Below are 7,323 nucleotides of genomic sequence, written 5' to 3'. Positions count from 1 at the left end.
AGAAAAGTTCGTTCTAGTCGCACTTTCCATGTCAATTACAGCGATTTCACGTCACCCTCGGGCCGACTGCAAAACTATTTCAATCATCTGGAATCAGATGGCATTGACATTTTCCACCCTAACCAACCTCATTTTAGGAAGTTGTTGCTTCATGTATTGAAATAATGTTCATGCTTTGCAACTATTAACTATCATATACCCGGTAGAAATGTTCGTTCTAGTCGCACTTTCCATGTCAATTACAGCGATTTCACGTCACCCTCGGGCCGACTGCAAAACTACTTCAATCATCTGGAATCAGATGGCATTGACATTTTCCACCCTAACCAACCTCATTTTAGGAAGTGCTTGCTTCATGTATTGAAATAATGTTCATGCTTTGCAACTATTAACTATCATATACCCGGTAGAAAAGTTCGTTCTAGTCGCACTTTCCATGTCAATTACAGCGATTTCACGTCACCCTCGGGCCGACTGCAAAACTACTTCAATCATCTGGAATCAGATGGCATTGACATTTTCCACCCTAACCAACCTCATTTTAGGAAGTGCTTGCTTCATGTATTGAAATAATGTTCATGCTTTGCAACTATTAACTATCATATACCCGGTAGAAAAGTTCGTTCTAGTCGCACTTTCCATGTCAATTACAGCGATTTCACGTCACCCTCGGGCCGACTGCAAAACTACTTCAATCATCTGGAATCAGATGGCATTGACATTTTCCACCCTAACCAACCTCATTTTAGGAAGTGCTTGCTTCATGTATTGAAATAATGTTCATGCTTTGCAACTATTAACTATCATATACCCGGTAGAAAAGTTCGTTCTAGTCGCACTTTCCATGTCAATTACAGCGATTTCACGTCACCCTCGGGCCGACTGCAAAACTACTTCAATCATCTGGAATCAGATGGCATTGATATTTTCCACCCTAACCAACCTCATTTTAGGAAGTGCTTGCTTCATGTATTGAAATAATGTTCATGCTTTGCAACTATTAACTATCATATACCCGGTAGAAAAGTTCGTTCTAGTCGCACTTTCCATGTCAATTACAGCGATTTCACGTCACCCTCGGGCCGACTGCAAAACTACTTCAATTATCTGGAATCAGATGGCATTGACATTTTCCACCCTAACCAACCTCATTTTAGGAAGTGCTTGCTTCATGTATTGAAATAATGTTCATGCTTTGCAACTATTAACTATCATATACCCGGTAGAAAAGTTCGTTCTAGTCGCACTTTCCATGTCAATTACAGCGATTTCACGTCACCCTCGGGCCGACTGCAAAACTACTTCAATCATCTGGAATCAGATGGCATTGATATTTTCCACCCTAACCAACCTCATTTTAGGAAGTGCTTGCTTCATGTATTGAAATAATGTTCATGCTTTGCAACTATTAACTATCATATACCCGGTAGAAAAGTTCGTTCTAGTCGCACTTTCCATGTCAATTACAGCGATTTCACGTCACCCTCGGGCCGACTGCAAAACTACTTCAATTATCTGGAATCAGATGGCATTGACATTTTCCACCCTAACCAACCTCATTTTAGGAAGTGCTTGCTTCATGTATTGAAATAATGGTCATGCTTTGCAGCTATTAACTATCATATACCCGGTAGAAAAGTTCGTTCTAGTCGCACTTTCCATGTCAATTACAGCGATTTCACGTCACCCTCGGGCCGACTGCAAAACTACTTCAATCATCTGGAATCAGATGGCACTGACATTTTCCACCCTAACCAACCTCATTTTAGGAAGTGCTTGCTTCATGTATTGAAATAATGTTCATGCTTTGCAACTATTAACTATCATATACCGGGTAGAAAAGTTCGTTCTAGTCGCACTTTCCATGTCAATTACAGCGATTTCACGTCACCCTCGGGCCGACTGCAAAACTACTTCAATCATCTGGAATCAGATGGCACTTACATTTTCCACCCTAACCAACCTCATTTTAGGAAGTGCTTGCTTCATGTATTGAAATAATGTTCATGCTTTGCAACTATTAACTATCATATACCCGGGAGAAAAGTTCGTTCTAGTCGCACTTTCCATGTCAATTACAGCGATTTCACGTCACCCTCGGGCCGACTGCAAAACTACTTCAATCATCTGGAATCAGATGGCACTGACATTTTCCACCCTAACCAACCTCATTTTAGGAAGTGCTTGCTTCATGTATTGAAATAATGTTCATGCTTTGCAACTATTAACTATCATATACCCGGTAGAAAAGTTCGTTCTAGTCGCACTTTCCATGTCAATTACAGCGATTTCACGTCACCCTCGGGCCGACTGCAAAACTACTTCAATCATCTGGAATCAGATGGCACTGACATTTTCCACCCTAACCAACCTCATTTTAGGAAGTGCTTGCTTCATGTATTGAAATAATGTTCATGCTTTGCAACTATTAACTATCATATACCCGGTAGAAAAGTTCGTTCTAGTCGCACTTTCCATGTCAATAACAGCGATTTCACGTCACCCTCGGGCCGACTGCAAAACTACTTCAATCATCTGGAATCAGATGGCACTGACATTTTCCACCCTAACCAACCTCATTTTAGGAAGTGCTTGCTTCATGTATTGAAATAATGTTCATGCTTTGCAACTATTAACTATCATATACCCGGGAGAAAAGTTCGTTCTAGTCGCACTTTCCATGTCAATTACAGCGATTTCACGTCACCCTCGGGCCGACTGCAAAACTACTTCAATCATCTGGAATCAGATGGCACTGACATTTTCCACCCTAAACAACCTCATTTTAGGAAGTGCTTGCTTCATGTATTGAAATAATGTTCATGCTTTGCAACTATTAACTATCATATACCCGGTAGAAAAGTTCGTTCTAGTCGCACTTTCCATGTCAATTACAGCGATTTCACGTCACCCTCGGGCCGACTGCAAAACTACTTCAATCATCTGGAATCAGATGGCACTGACATTTTCCACCCTAACCAACCTCATTTTAGGAAGTGCTTGCTTCATGTATTGAAATAATGTTCATGCTTTGCAACTATTAACTATCATATACCCGGTAGAAAAGTTCGTTCTAGTCGCACTTTCCATGTCAATTACAGCGATTTCACGTCACCCTCGGGCCGACTGCAAAACTACTTCAATCATCTGGAATCAGATGGCACTGACATTTTCCATCCTAACCAACCTCATTTTAGGAAGTGCTTGCTTCATGTATTGAAATAATGTTCATGCTTTGCAACTATTAACTATCATATACCCGGTAGAAAAGTTCGTTCTAGTCGCACTTTCCATGTCAATTAAAGCGATTTCACGTCACCTTCGGCCGACTGCAAAACTACTTCAATCATCTGGAATCAGATGGCATTGACATTTTCCACCCTAACCAACCTCATTTTAGGAAGTGCTTGCTTCATGTATTGAAATAATGTTCATGCTTTGCAACTATTAACTATCATATACCCAGTAGAAAAGTTCGTTCTAGTCGCACTTTCCATGTCAATTACAGCGATTTCACGTCACCCTCGGGCCGACTGCAAAACTACTTCAATCATCTGGAATCAGATGGCATTGACATTTTCCACCCTAACCAACCTCATTTTAGGAAGTGCTTGCTTCATGTATTGAAATAATGTTCATGCTTTGCAACTATTAACTATCATATACCCGGTAGAAAAGTTCGTTCTAGTCGCACTTTCCATGTCAATTACAGCGATTTCACGTCACCCTCGGGCCGACTGCAAAACTACTTTAATCATCTGGAATCAGATGGCATTGACATTTTCCACCCTAACCAACCTCATTTTAGGAAGTGCTTGCTTCATGTATTGAAATAATGTTCATGCTTTGCAACTATTAACTATCATATACCCGGTAGAAAAATTCGTTCTAGTCGCACTTTCCATGTCAATTACAGCGATTTCACGTCACCCTCGGGCCGACTGCAAAACTACTTCAATCATCTGGAATCAGATGGCATTGACATTTTCCACCCTAACCAACCTCATTTTAGGAAGTGCTTGCTTCATGTATTGAAATAATGTTCATGCTTTGCAACTATTAACTATCATATACCCGGTAGAAAAGTTCGTTCTAGTCGCACTTTCCATGTCAACTACAGCGATTTCACGTCACCCTCGGGCCGACTGCAAAACTACTTCAATCATCTGGAATCAGATGGCATTGACATTTTCCACCCTAACCAACCTCATTTTAGGAAGTGCTTGCTTCATGTATTGAAATAATGTTCATGCTTTGCAACTATTAACTATCATATACCCGGTAGAAAAGTTCGTTCTAGTCGCACTTTCCATGTCAATTACAGCGATTTCACGTCACCCTCGGGCCGACTGCAAAACTACTTCAATCATCTGGAATCAGATGGCATTGACATTTTCCACCCTAACCAACCTCATTTTAGGAAGTGCTTGCTTCATGTATTGAAATAATGTTCATGCTTTGCAACTATTAACTATCATATACCCGGTAGAAAAGTTCGTTCTAGTCGCACTTTCCATGTCAATTACAGCGATTTCACGTCACCCTCGGGCCGACTGCAAAACTACTTCAATCATCTGGAATCAGATGGCATTGACATTTTCCACCCTAACCAACCTCATTTTAGGAAGTGCTTGCTTCATGTATTGAAATAATGTTCATGCTTTGCAACTATTAACTATCATATACCCGGTAGAAAAGTTCGTTCTAGTCGCACTTTCCATGTCAATTACAGCGATTTCACGTCACCCTCGGGCCGACTGCAAAACTACTTCAATCATCTGGAATCAGATGGCATTGACATTTTCCACCCTAACCAACCTCATTTTAGGAAGTGCTTGCTTCATGTATTGAAATAATGTTCATGCTTTGCAACTATTAACTATCATATACCCGGTAGAAAAGTTCGTTCTAGTCGCACTTTTCATGTCAATTACAGCGATTTCACGTCACCCTCGGGCCGACTGCAAAACTACTTCAATCATCTGGAATCAGATGGCATTGACATTTTCCAGCCTAACCAACCTCATTTTAGGAAGTGCTTGCTTCATGTATTGAAATAATGTTCATGCTTTGCAACTATTAACTATCATATACCCGGTAGAAAAGTTCGTTCTAGTCGCACTTTCCATGTCAATTACAGCGATTTCACGTCACCCTCGGGCCGACTGCAAAACTACTTCAATCATCTGGAATCAGATGGCATTGACATTTTCCACCCTAACCAACCTCATTTAAGGAAGTGCTTGCTTCATGTATTGAAATAATGTTCATGCTTTGCAACTATTAACTATCATATACCCGGTAGAAAAGTTCGTTCTAGTCGCACTTTCCATGTCAATTACAGCGATTTCACGTCACCCTCGGGCCGACTGCAAAACTACTTCAATCATCTGGAATCAGATGGCATTGACATTTTCCACCCTAACCAAGTTCATTTTAGGAAGTGCTTGCTTCATGTATTGAAATAATGTTCATGCTTTGCAACTATTAACTATCATATACCCGGTAGAAAAGTTCGTTCTAGTCGCACTTTCCATGTCAATTACAGCGATTTCACGTCACCCTCGGGCCGACTGCAAAACTACTTCAATCATCTGGAATCAGATGGCATTGACATTTTCCACCTTAACCAACCTCATTTTAGGAAGTGCTTGCTTCATGTATTGAAATAATGTTCATGCTTTGCAACTATTAACTATCATATACCCGGTAGAAAAGTTCGTTCTAGTCGCACTTTCCATGTCAATTACAGCGATTTCACGTCACCCTCGGGCCGACTGCAAAACTACTTCAATCATCTGGAATCAGATGGCATTGACATTTTCCACCCTAACCAACCTCATTTTAGGAAGTTGTTGCTTCATGTATTGAAATAATGTTCATGCTTTGCAACTATTAACTATCATATACCCGGTAGAAATGTTCGTTCTAGTCGCACTTTCCATGTCAATTACAGCGATTTCACGTCACCCTCGGGCCGACTGCAAAACTACTTCAATCATCTGGAATCAGATGGCATTGACATTTTCCACCCTAACCAACCTCATTTTAGGAAGTGCTTGCTTCATGTATTGAAATAATGTTCATGCTTTGCAACTATTAACTATCATATACCCGGTAGAAAAGTTCGTTCTAGTCGCACTTTCCATGTCAATTACAGCGATTTCACGTCACCCTCGGGCCGACTGCAAAACTACTTCAATCATCTGGAATCAGATGGCATTGACATTTTCCACCCTAACCAACCTCATTTTAGGAAGTGCTTGCTTCATGTATTGAAATAATGTTCATGCTTTGCAACTATTAACTATCATATACCCGGTAGAAAAGTTCGTTCTAGTCGCACTTTCCATGTCAATTACAGCGATTTCACGTCACCCTCGGGCCGACTGCAAAACTACTTCAATCATCTGGAATCAGATGGCATTGACATTTTTCACCCTAACCAACCTCATTTTAGGAAGTGCTTGCTTCATGTATTGAAATAATGTTCATGCTTTGCAACTATTAACTATCATATACCCGGTAGAAAAGTTCGTTCTAGTCGCACTTTCCATGTCAATTACAGCGATTTCACGTCACCCTCGGGCCGACTGCAAAACTACTTCAATCATCTGGAATCAGATGGCATTGATATTTTCCACCCTAACCAACCTCATTTTAGGAAGTGCTTGCTTCATGTATTGAAATAATGTTCATGCTTTGCAACTATTAACTATCATATACCCGGTAGAAAAGTTCGTTCTAGTCGCACTTTCCATGTCAATTACAGCGATTTCACGTCACCCTCGGGCCGACTGCAAAACTACTTCAATTATCTGGAATCAGATGGCATTGACATTTTCCACCCTAACCAACCTCATTTTAGGAAGTGCTTGCTTCATGTATTGAAATAATGTTCATGCTTTGCAACTATTAACTATCATATACCCGGTAGAAAAGTTCGTTCTAGTCGCACTTTCCATGTCAATTACAGCGATTTCACGTCACCCTCGGGCCGACTGCAAAACTACTTCAATCATCTGGAATCAGATGGCATTGACATTTTCCACCCTAACCAACCTCATTTTAGGAAGTGCTTGCTTCATGTATTGAAATAATGTTCATGCTTTGCAACTATTAACTATCATATACCCGGTAGAAAAGTTCGTTCTAGTCGCACTTTCCATGTCAATTACAGCGATTTCACGTCACCCTCGGGCCGACTGCAAAACTACTTCAATTATCTGGAATCAGATGGCATTGACATTTTCCACCCTAACCAACCTCATTTTAGGAAGTGCTTGCTTCATGTATTGAAATAATGGTCATGCTTTGCAGCTA

The sequence above is a fragment of the Ixodes scapularis genome, unplaced genomic scaffold, assembly GCF_016920785.2.
Source record: "Ixodes scapularis isolate PalLabHiFi unplaced genomic scaffold, ASM1692078v2 ptg000249l_1__unscaffolded, whole genome shotgun sequence".
Taxonomy (NCBI): Eukaryota; Metazoa; Arthropoda; class Arachnida; order Ixodida; family Ixodidae; genus Ixodes; species Ixodes scapularis.
Note: the sequence above shows the minus strand (reverse complement) of the source record.